Source organism: Ranitomeya imitator, chromosome 5 (genome assembly GCF_032444005.1).
Source record: "Ranitomeya imitator isolate aRanImi1 chromosome 5, aRanImi1.pri, whole genome shotgun sequence".
NCBI classification, from domain to species: domain Eukaryota; kingdom Metazoa; phylum Chordata; class Amphibia; order Anura; family Dendrobatidae; genus Ranitomeya; species Ranitomeya imitator.
In genome coordinates this window covers 638197672-638221467 of record NC_091286.1, presented here as the reverse complement: position 1 = coordinate 638221467, position 23796 = coordinate 638197672, and positions in this window count along the sequence as shown.

The window sequence follows — 23796 nt, the reverse complement described above, 5'->3', positions numbered from 1 at the left end:
CTTTAGTGTCCACGATGATGCATCGCAGTCCCCTTAGTATCTCAATTCTGTAGGAGGTCCCCTTAGTAGCCCCCACTTTGTATGATCCCCCACTTAGTAGCTCCAACACTGTATCATGGCCCACTTAGTAGCCCTTATGCTATATTATGGCTCCCTTAATAACCTCCGGTATAGATAAGGGCCTATTAAGTAGCCTACATTGTGTATAATGTCCCGCATACTAGCCCCATGTTGTATGATAGCCCCTTAGTAGTCCCACACTGCATGATAGCCCCCTTAGTAGACTCCACATTGTATTATGATATACACATGTGGTCAAAATTGTTGGCACCCCTTGTTTAATGACAGAAAAACTCACAATGGTCACAGAAATTCTGTGGAAGCATGGTTGAAAAGCAATGTCTGACTTTCATTTGTTCATTTTCATAGATCTTTTATTTATTATTACTTTTGTCAGATTCAAGTTATTTCTGTGACCATTGTGGGTTTTTTGTCATTAACCCCTTCATGACCATGGGATTTTTCATTTTTCCGTGTTCGTTTTTCACTCCCCTCCTTCCCAGAGCCATAACTTTTTTATTTTTCTGTCAATTTGGCCATGTGAGGGCTTATTTTTTGTTGTACTTTTGAACGACATCATTGGTTTTAGCATGTCGTGTACTAGAAAACGGGAAAAAAATTCCAAGTGCGGTGAAATTGCAAAAAAAGTGCAATCCCACACTGGTTTTTTGTTTGGCTTTTTTGCTAGGTTCACTAAATGCTAAAACTGACTTGATATTATGATTCTCCAGGTCAGTACGAGTTCATAGACACCTAACATGACTAGGTTATTTTTTATCTAAGTGGTGAAAAAAAATTCCAAACTTTGCTTAAAAAAATAAATAAATAATTGCGCCATTTTCCGATACTCGTAGCGTCTCCATTTTTCGTGATCTGGGGTCCGTTGAGGGCTTATTTTTTGCGTGCCGAGATGACGTTTTTAATGATAGTATTTCGGTGCAGATACGTTCTTTTGATCGCCCATTATTGTATTTTAATGCAATGTCGCGGCGACCAAAAAAACGTAATTCTGGCGTTTTGAATTTTTTTCTCGCTACGCCGTTTAGCGATCAGGTTAATGCTTTTTTTTAGTTGATAGATCGGGCGATTCTGAGCGCGGCGATACCAAATATGTGTAGATTTGATTTTTTTTTATTGATTTATTTTGATTGGGGCGAAAGGGGGGTGATTTAAACTTTTATATTTTTTTTATTTTTTTCACATTTTTTTTAACTTTTTTTTTTTACTTTTGCCATGCTTCAATAGCCTCCATGGGAGGCTAGAAGCAGGCACAACGCGATCGGCTCTGCTACATAGCAGCGATCTGCTGATCGCTGCTATGTAGCAGAAATGGAGGTGTGCTGTGAGCGCCGACCACAGGGTGGCGCTCACAGCCACCGCTCATCAGTAACCATAGAGGTCTCAAGGACCTCTATGGTTACAATGGAGATGCATCGCCGACCCCCGATCATGTGACGGGGGTCGGCGATGACGTCATTTCCGGCCGCCCGGCCGGATGCGGTAGTTAAATGCCGCTGTCTGCGATTGACAGCGGCATTTAACTAGTTAATAGGTGCGGGCAGATCGCGATTCTGCCCGCACCTATTGCGGGCACATGTCAGCTGTTCAAAACAGCTGACATGTCCCGGCTTTGATGCGGGCTCACCGCGGAGCCCTGCATCAAAGCAGGGGATCTGACCTCGGACGTACTATCCCGTCCAAGGTCAGAAAGGGGTTAAACAAGGGGTACCAACAATTTTGACAACATGTGCATGGGAACAGGATGGTCAAAACCAAAAAATTGAAAAAGTTACAAAAAAGGAGCAAAACTGAGGCATTCATTCAGACCCCCAGGGGTCACAGTATTCAAAGGTACAATTCACCTTGTCTCTATTTGTGTAAGGAGATTTTATTGACACCCCCACCCCCCGATGCCCATATGAAGGGCATCGATCCCCCTAACCCTAAGTGATTTTGCATCACAATCATGATAAAGCTTAAAGTGATTGGGGATTGTTTTTAAATCACAGCGGCGTCCCCAAACTCCTAAGTACATATAGGGAATTTCAGTAATCTAAATAAGTTGGTGAAGCAGTACCCTGAGGTATTTAATCATGCCAAAGGTGTCCTGAGCACCCTCATTTGTGTTTTTACAGTAAAGTTGGTAGAAATGGGAGGAACAGGTTTAAAAACAAAAATAATATTTTTTTTTATTGTTGCTCCATCTCCTACAAGGTTATGTGTTTAGTTTAAAATTAAAAGGTTGTTTTTATTATTTTTTTGGGGGGTGTATATGTTTCTTTTTCTTTTCTTTGACACCTTATGGGCAATTTATGAAAGCTTTTTCACCTAAATTCTAGCGAAAAAAGGTTTGAAACGTTATTGTGCAAAATTAATCGACTTCTGGTGTTTTCAGGCCATTCTCACCAACTCCGACAAAGGGAGTGGAGCAGGAGTGGGACGGGGGTGTGACAGGGCATAATTACTCTCACTCATGAAGTTCATGACGAACGATGGCACTCATTATACCACAAATATTACTCCAGCAGAGGCTGGCATAAGATTTGTGGCAAGGCACATAGTGGCGCATTGCCATTATGTGCCTCGCCTGATTCATCAAGAGGGATGCGCCAAGCGCCTCTTAATGAATCAGAAATATCCCCTCCAACACAACCCCTCATCAAGACTGACGAGAGAGTTCCCAACCATAAACAATCGCCCCCATTGTGCCTGGATAAATTCATAAAAGTATTTGGAGTTAGGAAGATGGATGATTGCAACTTTATAATATTTTACACCCAGTGGCAGGGTAAATTAAAAGGGTTGTCCATTACTGGACAACCCCTTCTTGATCTAAATGCTTGGCCCCTATAAAATAAAAAATCTATACTCACCTTTCATGCTGACGCCGGTCCCATGAAGAGGAAATACAGGCTGCAACGGATCTCTCACTTCCCCTTCATGTTCAGTTCGACAGAAGGCAGAAACAGTGATGTCAGTGCTGACTGGGCGTCGAGGTCACGTGACACAACAGCACGGGAGCCCCTGGGAGAGCAGGCGCCAGCACAGGAGGTGAGTATAGACTTTTTTATTTTATCGGGCCAGGCATGGGGTATGAGAAGGGGTTGTCCAGGTAGTGGACAACTTCTTTAAGCCTCTTTCATGCACTATAAAATTAAGTTGAGTCTGCTAAGATCCAGCAATTTCTGCACCGGAATAGAAAGCGTTATTATCACTTAATGAACTCTATACAAAGCACATTTAATTGTTAAAGGCTTGCTCCACTACTTTTAGATTGATGTCCTATTCTCTGAATATCAGATCGATGAGGTTCTGACACCCGGCACCCTCATCATCTATCAGTGCCTGCAGCAGCCAGATTTTAGCAGTTCCAGAGCCAAGCAACACAGCTCTGTCAACAGTGTAGAGGCCACAGCCAAGTATTGCAGACTTGCCTTTATTTAAGTGAACACATAACCTTTTGTGTAAAAATTTTATTACCCTAGTACTATCTCTAATTCTATTTCTAACCCATGCCCTAAGCCTGAACCTAAACCAATCACTATTGTTAATCCTACTTAGGGCTAGAAAAAGTGTAAAAATGTAAAAACAGCTCTTAGTAATGAATGACGATAGTATCAAATTCCACTGTGTATGACTAAACACTATCTTTATCCATTAGCTGCTTGTTTACTGTCTTCTTGGTCCTTGACTCTACCCTCTCTTTCAAGCCACATATCCAAGCCCTTGCCTCCTCTTGCCGATTCCAACTCAAAACATTTCCCGGATCCGTACATTCCTTGACCATGAAACCATAAAAACACTAGTACATGCCCTTATCATCTCCCGCCTCGACTACTGCAACCACCTACTCTGTGGACTCCCTTCTAGCACTCTGGCACCACTCCAATCCATCCTAAACTCTGCTGCCCGACTAATCCACCTGGCTCCCCGTTACTCCCCAGCCTCTCCTCTCTGCCAGGCCCTTCACTGGCTTCCTATTGCCCAGAGGCTACAGTTCAAAACACTAACAATGACATACAAAGCCATTCACAATCTGACTCCTCCATACATCTGTGACATGGTCTCCCGCTACCTACCTACACGCAACCTTCGATCATCTCATGATCTCCGCATCCAAGACTTCTCCCGTGCTTCCCCCATAGTCTGGAACTCTCTACCCCAACACATCAGGCTCTCACCTACCACGGAAACCTTCAAAAGGAACCTGAAGACTCACCACTTCCGACAAGCCTACAACCTGCAGTGATCCCGTCTACTGAACCGCCACATGACCAGCTCTACCCTCACCTAGTGTATCCTCACCCATCTCCAGTAGACTGTGAGCCCTCGCGGGCAGGGTCCTCTCTCCTCCTGTACTTGTGTGTGCCTTGTTTTACTCATGCTTATTGTACTTGCCTATATTGTTAGGACTGGTGGAACGCACCAAGTATAAGGTGTAATGGTATTAGGTGCGTTCGCCGTCCGAGGTCCACCGTGCAGGTGAAAGACCCTGCTGCTAGTAAGACGGACTATATGGCGGTACTAAGTATACACACATGGGTTAACTTCACCCTGCGTGAAGGAAGCGATCCTGTTGCGTCACAGGACCGCAGTACCGCACATAAAGCGCGAGCAAGAAGTCAGCGGACTCAACCCCTACACAGGATTGAAGTCCGATTAGACACTTGCTGGCACAACACTGCAACTGGGTGTGTCAGAGGAATATAAATAATAATATAAAGGCACAAGAGTGCGTGCGGTGCCGCACTGACGGATGCCACTAACCACCCAGGCTTGGGTCAGGAAAGCGCAGAGCAAGCGCTCGGCGCCGTACTGGCGGACACAGCAACTGGTAGCTGAAATGTGTGTTTCGTGCTGTTGGATAAGTCGGGCGCTAGATAGCAAACATACACCTTCCGCGAACAGACATTCAATAGGGAGGGTTATTTAAAGAGCGACTTTCACTCACAACACACACACATATTTACAAGACAATACTAGCGCATGGCCGTGCGGCCATGCGAGGCTTAAATAGCTGCAGCATGTTTAGGACCTTCCAAAGAAGGACCAATGGAGTGCTGCAGCACCTGAGCATGTGACCCTGGATCTCCACTGAGAGATCTCGCCCTGGGCATGCTCAGAGTGCAAAGCAGGATTTAGTCCTAGCAGCTACAAGGACCTTAGCTGCAGTATCTGATCATGTGACCCTCGATCTCCACTGAGAGATCTTACTCTGGGCATGCTCAGAATGTAAAAAGCAGGACTTAGCCCCAGAAACGTCCGCTCGCCGCTGCCCAGCACTGACTTCAATGGGAGAAGCAGGAAACGCAGCAGTAACTCTAAGCACAGAGTCAGACTGAGCGAGACGCTGGGATCGACGTCTCCACTGAGCAAGCTCCACTGCGGCAGGAGAAGAATGGGAGACCGCAGCGGAGATGGCCCGAGATTCCCCCTGTGCAGAGGCAGGAACTCGACCCCTAACATTACCCCCCCTCCTTGGGCCTCGCTACGTTCGAAGGCAGCAATGAGCTGTGGAGCCCAAATGTGCTCAGCAGGCTCCCAGGACCTGTCCTCAGGGCCAAAACCCTTCCAATCCACCAAATAGAATTTTTTACCACGTACCACCTTGTACCCCAAAATAGCGTTCACCTCGTAATCATCCGTAGACGAACCCGATGTCCCGGCAGATGACTCAGAAAACTGGGACATGTATACGGGCTTAAGGAGGGACACATGAAAGGTGTCGGTGATACCAAGGCGTGGAGGAAGGGCCAGACGGTAGACCACACTGGGATCGACGTCTCTGCTGAGTAAGCTCCACTGCGGCAGAAGAATGGGAGACCGCAGCAGAGATGGCCCGAGATTCCCCCTGTGCAGAGGCAGGAACTCGACCCCTAACATATATTTGCCCCATTCACGTGTAAAGCACCATGGAATAAATGGCGCTATAAAAATAAATAATAATAATAATAATTCTTTGTCACTGCTTAGAACGCAGCAGTGCTAGAGCCCTGACAGAGTAGTGACAGAGCGCAGCAGTCGAATGAGTTTATGATAGGATTATATGCTCTGCATAGGCAGCAATCAAGAAGACATATACAGAGAGTAGCACCTGATGACAAACTTATCATATGCATCGTTGGGCACTTGCTCCGTGCACCTGTCCAAAAGTAAATGGTGCTTGAAGACGCTGATCATTTGACAGTGGTTATGGCATGGCAGGGGTGAAATCTTTCACCTCAATAGACTTTGGCATCTGGGGCAACTGCCCCAGGACCCACCACATGGTGCCACTGATACTACTAAACCAAATTTATGATGCCCATAAATCTCTTGTGAGTCTGCTATACGCAAGCAAAACAACAAATAGTGCATGTGATTGAAGTAAGCGTCTATCAGAAATCTATTTTAGCGGTTTAGTTTCCAAAGTCCCCATACACATTAGGTGGACAACCAATTCCAGCAATTTCTTCAGGTTTTCGACACCTTAATCTAATGTGTACAGGGGCACATCGGGCTCAATTGGCTACCCATGGACAATTACACAGGATTATGTTAAAGGGGTTGTCCAGCCTGAGGCTACGGTCACATCAGTTTTTGTAAGCCAAAACCAGGAGTGGGTGATAAATGCAGAAGTGGTGACTTGTTTATACCTTTCCTCTGATTGTTCCACTCCTTTGGCTCACAAATACTGATGTAAAATACTGACCAAATACTGATAGTGTGACCATAGCCTAAGGCTATGTGCACACGTTGCAGAATTGCCGTGGAAATTTCAGTGGCAATTCTGCAACTCCCTGAATTGGCATGCGTATTCCCGCTAAACACTAGCGTTTTGCAAGCGTAATTAGCTTGCAGAATGCTAGCGTTTTCTAAGCGATCTGTAGCATCGCTTGGAAAACTGATTGACAGGATGGTCAATCGGCAATGACCCCAGATGACGCAGCATCACGTGAGACCGCTACGTCATCACAGGTCATTGTCACAAGGCATTACTGAGAACGGGAGCATCGTGAGGAGCGGGAAGGCTGCGGGGGCCGCCGGAAGGTGAGAATATCATGATTTTTAATTTTTAATAATTTTAATTTTTTTTTTTTTTTTACGGGTATATGATTCCCAGGGCCTGGAGGAGAGTCTCCTCTCCTCCACCCTGGGTACCAACCGCCCATGATCCGCTTACTTCTCACATGGTGAGCATAGCCACATGCGGGAAGTAAGCGTATCAATGCATTCCTATGTGTGCAGAATCCCCGCGATTCCGCACAAAGAATGAACATGCTGCATTTTTTTTCCGGAATGCGATTCCGCTACGGGGAAAAAACTCAGCATGTGTACAAAAAATGGGGAATGCATTAAAAATGATGGGATACTTATGTAAGCGTTTTTTGGGGGGCGGAAAACGGCTGAAAAAAACACTTAAAAAACGCAAAAAATCCTGAACGTGTGCACATAGCCTTGGGGTGCAAGTCTGCACTCTCTGTTGCCTTAATGCTACAGAAGTGAACAGGAGTAATAGAAACACTGTTGCAAGTAGTGCGCTCAGCTGTTTCTGTAACCCCAGCTGCCCCTGGCCCTTTAAAGTGGTTTCTACTTAAAGTGTAGAACTGCAGCAAAGCCCAGCATAATAGACCAGTAATGACATGTTACGTGAGTGGGCCGATACTGGGCAGCAGTCTAAAGAAACTAAAGTGTGATCTCCTGCCAGTGTTAGGAGTGGTTATTACTGCAAACTGTACATATTTACTAAACTTCAGTTACATGTTTACAGTACGGTTCCATGGTTATATTTGTGAAAATCTCTTCTGCAGTTTCAATGAGTAACTAATCTTGAACATAAAACATAAACTTGGCATACAAATCCAGTTTATAGAATCATTTGGATAAAAGACACAAACATCAAGAGTTCCTGATCTTAATGTTTCTAATAAGCTAATTGTTAGACAACGCTTGTTTAGGATATAGTGTACGTGAGGTTTGCAGCAAGCTATATTGTAGCCATGAAATATATTTTTGCCATAATCAAGGCAAAATGTACCTTTTTGATGATTTAAAAAGAAGTGCTTTGGCTGCAACATGTGAACACAGCCTGATAGCTTGTCACCAGGGGAGAGAGGGACATAGCAGTAAGGTAATCTGTGCAGCCTCAGATGGGCCCAGGAGGTACGGAGAGCCCACTTGCACCTCTAAAGCAGCACTAGGGCCCTCTTCTGTCTGTATTCGCCCCTGAAGACAGAATCGCCTTTCTATTATTAATTTTTTATGGTCCCGCTGACTTGCATATCTTATTTTGATCTGACCCTCATATCAAAATCAGACCTGTGTCTGCAATGTTCACGGTCATGTGAATGGCCTCATAAAATATAGGAGGTAGAAGTGCTATCTGTGATAACCATGGACAGCGCTCGTGCGCGTAAATGGGAATGAGGCCGTAGGATTGCGCCACATAACCGTTTTCTCCACATCTGAGAAAAATGGTCCCATTATTCTGATTACAATCAGAGTTTGATCAGAGCAGCATCAGTTTTTCTCGGATGTAGAGAGGAAAAAAATGTCATCCGAGTGCAGTCCTATTTTTTTCATGGACACGTAGACTGGCATTGCAGATTTTGATCCATCACTAGGCTCAAAATCGGACATGTACACAGCCCCATAGAATATCAGATAGCTCAAAGGTTAAATTTTTAGTCCATGTGCTATCCGTGAAAAAACTGATAGCACTAAACCAATATTATTCAGTTAGGCTGTTCAGATGAACGTTATATTTCACAAACAAATCTGCGCATGAAACAAAATCGCAACTTCATCAGTATGTCGGATGAGATTCACCTTTTCCATTCTATAAGTGCGAATAAAAACACTGGATCCCTACTGATCAACTCTTTAGTATTTGATTTTTACAGAGATTCTTTAACATCTGAATCTATATTTGGTCTTGTAAATTTTAATAGCCACTTTTTGTGACACATAGATTTTGGTGCCTAAAATTGGCGTTTTCATTTGTATTTTAAATCCTCCTCCATTCTGCGGATCCAACTTGAAAGCAGGAGTGTACTCAGATTTTATTATACATTTTTGTGTTTGGGTTGAACAAAGTGTTGTCAGTGGTTTGGAAAATAGATGCAATAGACTATTTTTTCTTTTATTTTGCTTTTATGTACAAAGGCTTTTCTCTTCTTGTACTCTGACAGGGTATTGTAACAGCCACATATATTTTTGTACAGAGCTATATTTGCATAGTTTTATGCAAGTCCTATTCAGAGATCAATAAACAGCTGTGAAAATGCTTCCCACCACTGCCTACATCATCATCCCTAACACTTCACATTTCCAAGTCTTTGATTAAAAAACAAACTTCTTGTTATGATCTTAACTGAATAGATATGTGCTAACGCCTCATTTTATCTCTGTTTTTTCATGTTCACAGCCTCCTTTTTTTCATTTTCAGAAGATTTGTGAAGTCGGTAAAATGTACCGAGGACAGCAGTCAAAGGCAGAAGTGGATGACATATGGCAGAAATACAGGGGAACATTACAGTCCCAACAAATGCAGATGGCCACGGAAAGAGATTCTCTGGTGGGAGTCACAGTTGAAAAAGAAGCGTGCAGCCTGAAAAACACACATTTCCATCACTTAGTAATGCATTTATCCATGGAGGACATGATACTTTCCCAACTAGACCTAATCTGGGAGAATTGCATTGTATCGGCATACAATTCTAATTATTCACATGATTTATGGCCTAATTCTGGTAATAACTGTAGATTTATTGCTGACAGACGTCGCATACCGTATGAGCACAGTATAGACTTCTGCAAGACATCTGTTGGTGATATAGGGCTTAAGATAAATCTTTATGACATTTTTACTGCTGATTGGGTCAAGGAGATGATTTGGAACCAAAATATAGCCGGCGCTATGAAAATGAAGAATCTATGGCGCAAGAGGAAAGCAAGTGCACAGTTAGGTAGAGAAGAGAAGAGGACAAAAAGACCCTTGATCATAAACAAACATGATGATTTGCCGTATTATTTTATGGAAACAAATGTAGATTTTGTTCCATTTACCAAAATAGAATCGAATGACCAAGATAGATTTGTAAAACCCTGTGAAAAAATAGAAGCCTCTTCTGAGAAAAATACATCTATGTCTATGATACTAAGTGCTCCAGAAACATACTGCAATGTCAAACCCGGTTCTAAAATGTCCGATGATGGATGTTACTTTGGGTCAGCGGTAAAGTCATTGGTTATATCATCTTCTTCACTTGGTGTTGCAGAAGAGGTTTTTAGTAGCACTTTCATTCCTCAAGTTGACAGTTCTGTTGATTATAAGAAGCTATGCGGTAGTCTGCAACAGAAAGGACACGGTAAAGTTCTGGCCGACTCTGATGAAAGCCTTTGTTTGACAAACAACACTGACGGTAATATTAATCTGCATGTCAGACTGTCAGCGCATCCTTGTATGATAACTGCAAATGTTATTCTTAGCGATGTTAACTGCACCGAACCAGGTGAGAGACAAGGACAAAATTGTTTCAATTGGACAGCTTGTGAAAGGAGAATGATACAGGATGAAAACTTAAAAAGTTCTCAAACAAATAAATCGTTATTGCCTTGTATTGTTAAGACAAATCGTCATAGTGGCAAGTCATTTTTGCCAAGAGAAAAAACATTTTCAACACAGCTTGACATCAACTTTGCAGCTTCCTTACTTGGAACGACAAAAGATGATTTCTTATTTTTTCCTATCCTCGGCTTCCAAAGCACTTCTTGTCAAATGACTGACAAATCATTTGCATCAAGACACGAAGGCTTGCAGTATGAGCAAGCAGAAGTGGAGGTTTCTTTTGGCAGCGAAAATATAAATATCAGCGCTAGAAGAACTAATCTGGCTGCACTTAACAAACAAGACTTCTGTTTTCCTTCACACTTTCAGAGTGGAGTCGACACTACACAGTCTGAAAAAGAGACATCTGGAAATAATGTAGACTTTTATGTAGAGTCTACACGGTCAAAGCAGGTGTCTTGTACTGAGCGGTTTCTAAAAATCTGTTTAGAGAAATGTTTGGTGGAACCAGAAAGTCGCAAGAAGATATATTGTTCCTTCCGGAATGAGATGTTGGTTTACAAAAGCGGATCCAGAGACGACAACATGACTACAATGGAGGAAAATCACTCAGGGTGTATGTCTGAGTGCCAAATCATAAAAACAAAGCTCAAACATCAGTCATGTAGAAAACAAAACAAAAATAAAGAAAGAAATGAAGTCCAGAAAGGGAATATGGACCGTGATGCCGCTCAACACAATATAGAATGGGAAAAGGAGGATGGTGAAGTGGATATGACTTTCAATAATTTCAATGGCATGGAAGAAGAAAATCAAAATGTCGATGTATCCATTTCTGATGGACATTGGAACAGGAGCCCAGTGTCTTCTGTTTATGCAGAAACCATAGCAAGTGAAAACAGTAAGCAAGAAATTAACGAAGAAGCATCTCTAGTGCTTAAAAAAGAAATCACTGATGTTTCCATTGAAGGAAGTATAGCGATGCTGAAAAACATAGATTTTGAGATGAAAGCCCAGTTTGATCTGGTTTTAGAAGAACTGAAGATGTTCCATATGATTGAAGTAGAAAATGTCGAAACTTTGAAGACTCCAGAGGCAGACAGACTGGAAGAGTCTTGTGAGAAAACCAAAGAGCTGCACCATGAAATCGAAGAGAATTCTCCCAGTCGTGAAGTAATAGTTGGTGGTGATTATGAGGATTTAGTGACCATAAAAGACTACGGATGCGATAGGAAGATTATCTCTGAAGTCAGTGAACAGGAAGTGCCTCAGCCATGTATGTCTTCTTATCCAGGTGATGAAGAATCTTTGTATTCTGCTGATAACGTAGGTAAGTGGAGTGGATAACATTGTCTACTACTGTAGGAGTGGAACACCAAAACAATATTTTCTTTATAATGCTGATAGCGACATATTTATCAATATCAAAACGGCTTTCGAGAGGTTCAATTTCTATATAAGTTAATTTTCACAAAATTGACCAAGGCTCATAGTATGGTCATGGCTTCAGTTATTACAAAGAAACCATAATAGTTTATTACGGATTCAATGTGTAATAAAGCATGATGGATCTCATTGACTTATGGGTCCATCCAACAAAAAAATTGTACAGCAGGATGTAGCTACAGTATTATCTGGGACTATGCTTCTGCTGACGGAAAGGTCCTATAGGGTATGTGCACACTGGCATTATACACATCAGATTTTCTACTTGGATTTTTTTGGATGGAAAAGCCACTGTAAATTGAAGTAGTAACATTGTGAATGATACTTAAGGAAATCTCATACACGTAGTACACAAAAAATGGTGCAAAGGATTTGTAAGTCTCCTAGACAAAAAACAAGCGCTTGCAAGCCCTTGTTTTAGAGCTTGTAACTCTGCTCTGAAGCTGTCAGGATCAATGGATCCGGCCATCTTCAGTACCCTTGCGCTCCTCCTGTGTTGCGGAGGCAAAGCTGCCTCTACTCTCGGCATTGAACAACACAGTTCTGAGAACCAGCGAGACCAGGCCGCTGGTCCAAACTGTCAAGCAGGAAGTCGGGTGACAGAGAAGCAGAATGCTTCTGAAAAGAGAAGATTGGAAAAAACCTCTAAAGGGAATCTATCAGCAGGTTCTTGTTGTTTAATCTGAGAGCAGGATAAAGTATAGATTCCAGTGATGTGTCACTTACTGGGCTGCTTGTTTGTCACATCAATAAAATCAGTGTTTTATAAGTAAGTGACAATCAGTAGAGGACTAGCTGTCTTGTGCCACGTAGTCTTCCAGCTCTGTTTAACCCCACTTTGACCTCTGATTAGCATATTTCTGTCACTGTACACAGGAGCTCCCAGTCAGGGGTTTGGGTGGGGTTATATACAGGCCAGTATTCAGAACACTGTTACATCTACAGCAGAGAAACCTGTGAATTTATCAAAACTGCACCAAGGAGTAATAATAATAATAAATCTTTATTTTTATATAGCGCTAACAAATTCCGCAGCGCTTTACAGTTTGAACACATTACCATCACTGTCCCCGATTGGGCTCACAATCTAGAATTCCTATCAGTATGTCTTTGGAATGTGGGAGGAAACCGGAGCACCCGGAGGAAACCCACGCAAACACGGAGAGAACATACAAACTCTTTGCAGATGTTGTCCTGGGTGGGATTAGAACCCAGGACCCCAGCGCTGCAAGGCTGTAGTGCTAACCACTGTGCCACCGTGCTGCCCCAGGAGTCTAGTAAGTGACACAGCACTGGAATCAGGGTTTCAGCCCATTCATTGTGCCGTTCTCAGATTACATAGCAAAAATCTGCTGACAGATTTCCTTTATAATCCAATTTATATGATGCCCACATTGTTATATTCGTGGGCTGCGCAATATACAACGTGGGCTTCGCAATATACTACATGGGCTGCGCAATATACTACGTGGGCTGCGCAATATACTACGTGGGCTGCACAATGCACTACGTGGGCTGCGCAATGTACTACGTGGGCTGCGCAATGCACTACATGGGCTGTACAATGTACTACGTGGGCTGCGCAATGTACTACATGGGCTGCACAATGTACTGTGTGGGCTGCGCAATGTACTACGTGGGCTGCGCAATGTACTACATGGGCTGCACAATGTACTGTGTGGGCTGCGCAATGTACTACGTGGGCTGCGCAATATACTACGTGGGCTGTGCAATATACTACGTGGGCTGTGCAATATACTACGTGGGCTGCACAATGTGCTATGCGGGCTGCGCAATGTACTACGTGTGCTGCGCAATGTACTACGTGGGCTACGCATTGTACTACGTGGGCTGCGCATTGTGCTACGTGGGCTGCGCATTGTGCTACGTGGGCTGCGCAATGTACTACGTGGGCTGCGCATTGTACTACGTGGGCTGCGCATTGTACTACGTGGGCTGCGCATTGTACTACGTGGGCTGCGCAATGTACTGCGTGGGCTACGCAATGTACTGCGTGGGCTGTGCAATATACTGCGTGGGCTGCGCAATGTACTGCATGGGCTGTGCAATATACTACGTGGGCTGTGCTATACACTACACATACATATTCTAGAATACCCGATGCGTTAGAATCGGGCTACCATCTAGTTTATAGTATATGATATCTATGTTTAGACCCATCAAAACCCTGTAAGGTTCTCTGCCTAGAGTAAACATTAGATAATCTGATTGATATCAGTCGGAGATGAGGAACAGAATGTTCTGACCACTGATGAGCTTCTTTTTTCTCCCTTTACTATGGCCAGTCAAACATTTAAATCAAGTTGACAACCTGGCGTACGCTAATATTTTCAGCCTTTCAAATGAGGTTGTCAGGTAGTTTGATCCCCACAATTAGCCTGTATCAGGACAAAGTGTCAGTTACCGACGCTCCTCGTGTGCTCCGGTCTCAAGAGTGCATTGCGGTCTCGCGAGATGGTGACGTAGCGGTCTCACGAAACCGCTACGTCATCATCTCGCGAGATCGCAATGCATAGAGCGGTTACCGGAGCGTTGTGAGGAGCGGGAAAGGTGCCGGAAGGTGAGTATATGATGATTTTTTATTTTTTTTAAATTATTTTTAACATTAGAACTTTTTACTATTAATGCTGCATAGGCCGCATCAATAGTAAAAACTTGGTCACACAGGGTTAATAGCAGTGTTAATGGAGTGCGTTACACCGCGGCATAACGTGGTCTATTAGCGCTGCCATTAACCCTGTGTGAACACTGACTGGAGGGGAGTATGGAGCAGGCACTGACTGCAGGGAGGAAGGAGCGGCCATGTTGCAGATTGGTCGTGGCAATGGTCGTGGGCGTTTTGCCACGACCAATCAGCGACTTGGATTCCATGACAGACAGAGGCCGCGACCAATGAATATCCGTGACAGAAAGACAGAAGGACAGACAGAAAGACGGAAGTGACCCTTAGACAATTATATAGTAGATGTGTGATTGTGCACGTCTGACACATAAGATCCTGATCAAGAATGAAGGACAGCTGCTGCATCGGTTTGAGCAGATATATCACAACTCTTGTCAATGGGCAGTGTTTGGTGTTCCAACATTCTAGGAAATGGGCCTGAGCTTCAATACCAGACACTCATGGAGGAGAGTGGGGCTTTTAAACCTTAATACTTAAAGGCCCCCTTCACCCATCCATGTAAAAGCAGTACTGATAAAAACAGTACGGTGTCATCAGTGATTTGGATCACTGTGTCATCTGTGTACCATCAGTGTTTCATCAGAGTTTTTTCGGTATGGCTAAAGAAACAGAAATGACAAATCTTCTTGTACGCTTTGCAATGTTAAAGGGCCACTGTCACCCCCTCCAGCCGTTATAAACTAAAAGAGCCACCTTGTGCAGCAGTAATGCTGCATTGTAACAAGGTGGCTCTTTTAGTTTTGTGTTCATGTATTACTAAAATAATGCGCTTTGAAACTTTTCAAAAATACCTATCTTTGTCCACGGAGGCGGGTCTGAAGCCTCCTCTGAGAAGCGCCCAACTGCCATCACTCATTTCTTCTGGGGCGATGGTCGCCGCCCCCTGCACGCTGTTCTTCTTAAATCCGGCGCCTGCGCTGTGCGTGCCTGCCTGGGGCAGGCGCCGTGAGAATTGGCAGTCATAGCTCAGATGCCAGGATCCTGACTGCGCCTGTGTGGGCAGTGCAGCCACCCTGTTACTGAATCCCTGCCCCGCACTGTGTTATGCATTATGCACAGTGCGGGGCTGGGATTCCTGGGCAGATTCCTGCACTGACCGACGCTGGAAGGCGGGGAACCTGGGGGAGCGTCTGACAAGCGGGAGGAAGCATAGAAAACAACTTTGGCATGCAGACCCGCCGCATAAAAGGCATGATGAGATAAGTACTAATGTGGTTAATTTATCATCAAAGTTTTTTTCACAGGATCAACTTCAGCTACTGGCTCATGGACTAAATTTCGTACCAGATCAGGACTTCAATCTGTTTTCAGCCATATTGGACATTAATAAATTTGTCCGCAATTTAACATTAAAAAAACATTTTTGGTCAGAGGATCACGTTGGACATATAGAAAATAAAAATATGGTTGAAAATGTTTTCCATGCATTAGACTTTCACGAACAGGTCTCTTTGTTAACCTTACAGGAATTACAAGGACAGGACACAGAAACTAATGAGTGTATTGATCAATCGGATAATTTTAAGACTAAGAATCCGTTCTTCTATCCCATTCAATCACGTGCGGATTGCATGAATAAATTTCAGGAAGTGGTAGAACGTGAACTCAAAATTCTCAAGAATAATGATTCAGTTGTTAATTATAAAAACAATAAGTTGAAAAAACATAGACAAGCCATTCAGGACATCAAAGATATGAATGATATAGTCATAAAAACCAGTGATAAAGGAGGTATAATTGTTATCATGAACTCCTTAGATTATCAAAACGAAACCACTAAGTTGATTTCTGATGAGATTGTCTATAAAAAATTATCTTCTGATCCCACCATTCTGTTCAAACAAAAAAATTGATAAGGTAATCGAGGAAGGAGTTTCCTTAGGAGTATTGACCAATAAACAGGCGGATTTTTTGCAAGTCTCCCATCCCGTCATGCTCATCCTGTATGGATTGCCCAAAATCCATAAGCAAGCCGAATTTCCTCCAATGAGACCTATAGTCTCTAGTATAGGGTCAATTTACGAATATTTGGGTCAGTGGCTTGATTCTCTGTTGCAGCCATTAGTTTTAAGAACTCCGGGGTACATTAAGGATACTAAGGATTAGGGTTGAGCGAAACGGGTCGTTCATTTTCAAAAGTCGCCGACTTTTGGCAAAGTCGGGTTTCATGAAACCCGATCCGACCCCTGTGCGGAGTCGGCCATGCGGTACGCGACTTTCGCGCCAAAGTCGCGTTTCAATGACGCGAAAAGCGCCATTTCTCAGCCAATGAAGGTAAACGCAGAGTGTGGGCAGCGTGATGACATAGGTCCTGGTCCCCACCATCTTAGAGAAGGGCATTGCAGTGATTGGCTTGCTGTCTGCGGCGTCACAGGGGCTATAAAGGGGCGTTCCCGCCGACCGCCATGTTACTGCTGCTGATCTGAGCTTAGGGAGAGGTTGCTGCCGCTTCGTCAGAAGCAGGGATAGCGTTAGGCAGGGTCCATTAACCACCAAACCGCTTGTGCTGTAGCGATTTCCACTGCCCAACACCACCTTCGGTGTGCAGGGACAGTGGAAGCTACTTTTTTTTTTTTCCCCCTCAGTTCTGTAGCTCATTGGGCTGCCCTAGAAGGCTCCCTGATAGCTGCATTGCTGTGTGTACGCCGCTGTGCAAACCAACTGCTTTTTTCAAAGCACAAATCCTCTTGTTCCTTCCTTTCTGCACAGCTATCTTTTTGGTTTGTACACACTTTTTATTTAATTTGTGCATCAGTCCACTCCTTATTGCTGCCTGCCATACCTGGCTGAGATTACTGCAGGGAGATAGTAATTGAAGGACACTCCCTGTTTTTTTTTTTTTTTTTGTGGGAGATTAAGATTGACATTTCTGCTAGAGTGCCATCCCTGTCTGTGTCATCTCTCACTCAGTGGGCCATAGAAAGCCTATTTATTTTTTTTGCTTGATTTGGGTTATAAAATCTACCTGAAAAAATCACTACATCAATCAGTGGGAGAAAAATATTGGCCTCAGGGCTTGTGTGCCACTCTTGACTCCTGTGTGCATCATCACTCACTCAGTGGGCCATAGAAAGCCTATTTATTTTTTTGCTTGATTTTGGTTCTAAAATCTACCTGAAAAAATCACTACATCAATCAGTGGGAGAAAAATATTGGCCTCAGGGCTTGTGTGCCACTCCTGACTCCTGTGTGCATCATCACTCACTCAGTGGGCCATAGAAAGCCCATTTTTTTTTTTTTTTGCTTTATTTGGGTTCTAAATTCTACCTGAAAAAATCAATAAATCAATCAGTGGGAGATTAATATTGGCCTTTGGGCTTGTGTGCCAGTCCTAAGCGTGCCATCTCTCTCTCTCAGATAGTGGGCCATAGAAAGCCTATTTATTTTATTTTTTTTTATTGGGTTTATAAATTTTCCCTGGAAAAAAAAAAAAAGTGGGAGATTAATATTGGCCTCTGGGCTTGTGTGCCAGTCCTGAGCGTGCCATCTCTCTCACAAATAGTGGGCCATAGAAAGCCTATTTATTTATTTTTTTTGGTTTTATAAATTCTCCCTTAAAAAAAAAAGGGAGATTAATATTGGCCTTTGGGCTTGTGTGCCAGTCCTAAGCGTGCCATCTCTCTCTGTCTCTCAGATAGTGGGCCATAGAAAGCCTATTTATTATTTTTTTTATTGGGTTTATAAATTTTCCCTGGAACAAAAAAAAAAAAGTGGGAGATAAATATTGGCCTCTGGGCTTGTGTGCCACTCCTGACTCCTGTGTGCGTCATCTCTCACTCAGTGGGCCATAGAAAGCCTTTTTTTGTTTTATTTGTTTTCTAAATTCTCCCTGAAAAAATCATTTTATTTTCTTTGGTTTCTAAATTCTTCCTGAAAAAATCATTTTATTCTATTTTTTTTTCCTAAAGTCTCCCTGAAAAAAAAAACAAAAAAAAAACAAATCAGTGGGAGATTAATATTGCCCTTTCTGCTTGTGTGCCAGTCTTGACTCCTGGGTGTGCCATCTCTCTCTCTCTCTCCAATTGTGGGCCATAGAAAGCCTATTATTTTTTTAGCTTGATTTGGGTTCCAAAATCTACCTGAAAAAATCACTACATCAATCAGTGGGAGATAAATATTGGCCTCTGGGCTTGTGTGCCACTCCTGACTCCTGTGTGCGTCATCTCTCACTCAGTGGGCCATAGAAAGCCTTTTTTTGTTTTATGTGTTTTCTAAATTCTCCCTGAAAAAATCATTTTATTTTATTTGGTTTCTAAATTCTTCCTGAAAAAATCATTTTATTCTATTATTTTTTTTTCCTAAAGTCTCCCTTAAAAAAAAAAAAAAATCAAATCAGTGGGAGATTAATATTTACATTTGTGCTTCAGTGACAGTCCTGCGTGTGTGGCATCTCTCTCATTTGTTGCCACCAACAACAGAGTGTGTAACATTGTGCCTGATTTTCGTTGTGGTCTCACTCACCTGTAAAGGGGTAGCTAAATCATACTGCAGTTATAGCTCACCGTGTAATTTGTGTGACAGCAACAAATACCGTTAGTTTCTTTACGTTTTTAAAACAATGAGGAAGTATGGTGGAAGAGGTCGTGGCCGGGGGCGTTCATTGTCAGCTGGTAATGAGGGTAGTGGTAGTGGTGGAGCATCAGCTGGTCGTGGGAAAAAAAATATTGCACCTAAGTCTGGAGCTGTGGAGCCAGGTTCGTCGTCTGGCTACACAAGGCCTCGAACGCTCCCTTTTCTGGGAGTAGGAAAACCGCTTTTAAAGCCGGAGCAGCAAGAGCAAGTTTTGGCTTATCTTGCTGACTCAGCCTCTAGCTCTTTTGCCTCCTCTCGTGAAACTGGTAAATGTCAAAGCAGCGCGTCGTTAGTGGATGTTCACGGTCAGGGACAAGTCGCTTCCTTGTCCTCTTCAGCAAAAACAACAACAGAGAAGAATGCAGCAGGCGACACAACGGGTTACTCCATGGAGCTCTTTACACATACCGTCCCTGGCTTAGAAAGTGAAGCAGTTAACAGTCCATGCCCATTACAAGTTGAATCTGACATGGAGTGCACTGATGCACAGCCACAGCCAGACTACTATGCTGGTCCTTTGACTCAGACCACAACATTGCCCTCGCAGGGTGCTGATCAAGAATCAGACCCTGATGAGACTATGATGCCCCATCACGAACGCTATACCACCGACCGACACGGTGACACAGACGAAGTTGCACACGAGCTACAAGAAGAGGTAATAGATGACCCAGTTCTTGACCCCGATTGGCAGCCATTGGGGGAACAGGGTGCAGGCGGCAGCAGTTCTGAAGCGGAGGAGGAGGGGCCGCAGCAGGCATCAACATCGCAACAGGTTCCATCTGCCGGGCCCGTATCTTGCCCAAAACGTGTGGCAAAGCCAAAACCTGTTGGAGGACAGCGTGGCCATCCGGTTAAAGCTCAGTCTGCAATGCCTGAAAAGGTATCCGATGCTAGAAAGAGTGCAGTCTGGCATTTTTTTAAACAACATCCAATTGATCAGCGCAAAGTCATCTGTCAAAAATGTTCAACTACCTTAAGCAGAGGACAGAATCTGAAAAGTCTCAATACAAGTTGCATGCATAGACATTTAACCACCATGCATTTGCAAGCCTGGACTAACTACCAAACGTCCCTTAAGGTTGTAGCACCCTCGGCCAATGAAGCTAGTCAGCAACGCAACATCCCTTCCGGCAGTGTAGGGCCACCATTTTCCGCACCACCTGCAGTATCTGTGCAGGTTTCTTTGCCAGGCCAAAGCAGTCAGGGTCAGGGAATCACCAGTTTCGTAGTAGGAAACACTGCATCTAGGGCACCGGTGGCAACAATACCATCTCCCACCGTCTCTCAGTCTGCCATGTCCACCGGCACCCCCGCTAGTTCCACGATCTCCAGCTCTCCAGTCCAGCTCACCCTACATGAGACTATGGTTAGAAAAAGGAAGTACTTAGCCTCGCATCCGCGTACACAGGGTTTGAACGCACACATAGCTAGACTAATCTCGTTAGAGATGATGCCCTACCGGTTAGTTGAAAGCGAAGCTTTCAAAGCCCTGATGGACTACGCTGTACCACGCTACGAGCTACCCAGTCGACACTTTTTTTCCAGAAAAGCCATCCCAGCCCTCCACCAGCATGTTAAAGAGCGCATCGTCCATGCACTCAGGCAATCTGTGAGCACAAAGGTGCACCTGACAACAGATGCATGGACCAGTAGGCATGGCCAGGGACGTTACGTGTCCATCACGGCACACTGGGTAAATGTGGTGGATGCAGGGTCCACAGGGGACAGCAAGTTTGGGACAGTTCTGCCTAGCCCACGGTCTAGGAAACAATTGGCTGTAGCCGTTCGCACCCCCTCCTCCTCCTCTTCGTCCTCCTGCAGAAGCGAGAGCTCGTCCACAGACCGCAGTCGCACAACCACTCCATCCGCAGCTGCCACTGTTGCACACCAGGTCTCCCATTATGGGGCAGCTACTGGCAAACGTCAGCAGGCTGTATTGGCTATGAAGTGTTTGGGCGACAACAGACACACCGCGGAAGTTCTGTCCGAGTTCTTGCAGAAAGAAACGCAGTCGTGGCTGGGCACTGTAGATCTTGAGGCAGGCAAGGTAGTGAGTGATAACGGAAGGAATTTCATGGCTGCCATCTCCCTTTCCCAACTGAAACACATTCCTTGCCTGGCTCACACCTTAAACCTGGTGGTGCAGTGCTTCCTGAAAAGTTATCCGGGGTTATCCGACCTGCTCCTCAAAGTGCGTGGACTTTGCTCACATATCCGCCGTTCGCCCGTACACTCCAGCCGTATGCAGACCTATCAGCGTTCTTTGAACCTTCCCCAGCATCGCCTAATCATAGACGTTGCAACAAGGTGGAACTCAACACTGCACATGCTTCAGAGACTGTGTGAACAGAGGCGGGCTGTTATGTTTTTGTGGGAGAATACACATACACGGGCAGGCAGTAGGATGGCAGACATGGAGTTGTCAGGTGTGCAGTGGTCGAAGATTCAAGACATGTGTCAAGTCCTTCAGTGTTTTGAGGAATGCACACGGCTGGTTAGTGCAGACAACGCCATAATAAGCATGAGCATCCCCCTAATGCGTCTGCTGATGCAAAGTTTGACGCACATAAAGGATCAGGCGTCTGCAGCTGAGGAAGAGGAAAGCCTTGATGACAGTCAGCCATTGTCTGGCCAGGGCAGTGTACAGGACGAGGTAGCGGGCGAAGAGGAGGAGGAGGACGAGGAGGATGATGGGGATGATTATATTTTTAATGAGGAAGCTTTTCCGGGGCCACTGGAAATTGGTGGCGTGGCAAGGCCGGGTTCTGGTTTTTTGAGGGACACAAGTGACGTGGATTTGCCTGAAACTGCCCCTCAACCAAGCACAACCGCAGATTTGAGAACTGGAACTTTGGCCCACATGGCGGATTATGCCTTACGTATCCTCAAAAGGGACACACGCATAACTAAAATGATGAATGATGACGATTACTGGTTGGCCTGCCTCCTTGATCCTCGCTATAAAGGCAAATTGCAAAATATAATGCCACATGAGAACTTGGAACTAATATTAGCAACCAAACAATCAACTCTTGTTGACCGTTTGCTTCTGGCATTCCCTGCACACAGCGCCCGTGATCGTTCTCACACGAGCTGCAGGGGCCATCAGACCAGAGGAGTTAGAGGGGCAGAAATCAGAAGTGGCGTTGGCCAGAGGGGTTTTCTGACCAGGTTGTGGAGTGATTTTGCTATGACCGCAGACAGGACAGGTACTGCAGCATCAATTCAAAGTGACAGGAGACAACATTTGTCCAGTATGGTTACAAACTATTTTTCATCCCTTATCGATGTTCTCCCTCAACCGTCATTCCCATTTGATTACTGGGCATCCAAATTAGACACCTGGCCAGAATTGGCAGAATATGCATTGCAGGAGCTTGCTTGCCCGGCAGCTAGTGTCCTATCAGAAAGAGTATTCAGTGCTGCAGGTTCAATACTAACAGAAAAAAGGACTCGTCTGGCTACCCAAAATGTAGATGATCTAACCTTCATTAAAATGAACCACAACTGGATTTCGAAATCTTTTGCCCCACCTTGCCCGGCTGACACCTAGCTTTCCTATGAAAAGGTCTTGCCTGTGGACTATTCTGAATGCCTTTTCCAATCTCGTAATTTTCTGCACCTGATTGTCCAGCATACGACATGTTTACACCTCACTAAATGGCCAAACTTCCCACACGGGGCCGTGGTATCGACACTTGGCGACAGCACCCGTGAGAGTGCAGTTTGTCTGAAGAGGTGGGTGAGCCCGCTTTTGGTCGACGGCACTGCCACTGGGTCCCTCCTAGTACAATAAAGTGTCTCTGGCGGTGGTGGTGCGCACCCAACGTCAGACACACCGTTGTAATATGAGGGGCCCTGGGCCTGTACCGCCGGCCACAAGACAGTTTCCCCCCACCCCAGCTCAAACAGTGCTCTACCACTTGCAAAATTATCTCACAGCTCCACCAATGTTTAGTCTATGCGCTGACATCCTTCAATGCCTGCCACTGACAATACCATTGTATTGACATTTTTGTTATGTTGGCCTTTGATGCCTGTCTGTGGTCACTCCTTCCACTAGGCCTCCACTGACCACACCACTGCTGCCCGTGTACCCCTGTAACCAATTTAAAATTGCCTACAGCCATGTGTTATTATTTTAGGCCTTCGATGCCTGTCTGCGGTGACTCCTTCCACTAGGCCTCCACTGACCACACCACTGCTGCCCGTGTACCCCTGGAACCAATTTAAAATTGCCTACAGCCATGTGTTATTATTTTAGGCCTTCGATGCCTGTCTGCGGTCACTCCTTCCACTAGGCCTCCACTGACCACACCACTGCTGCCCGTGTACCCCTGGAACCAATTTAAAATTGCCTACAGCCATGTGTTATTATTTTAGGCCTTCGATGCCTGTCTGCGGTCACTCCTTCCACTAGGCCTCCACTGACCACACCACTGCTGCCCGTGTACCCCTGGAA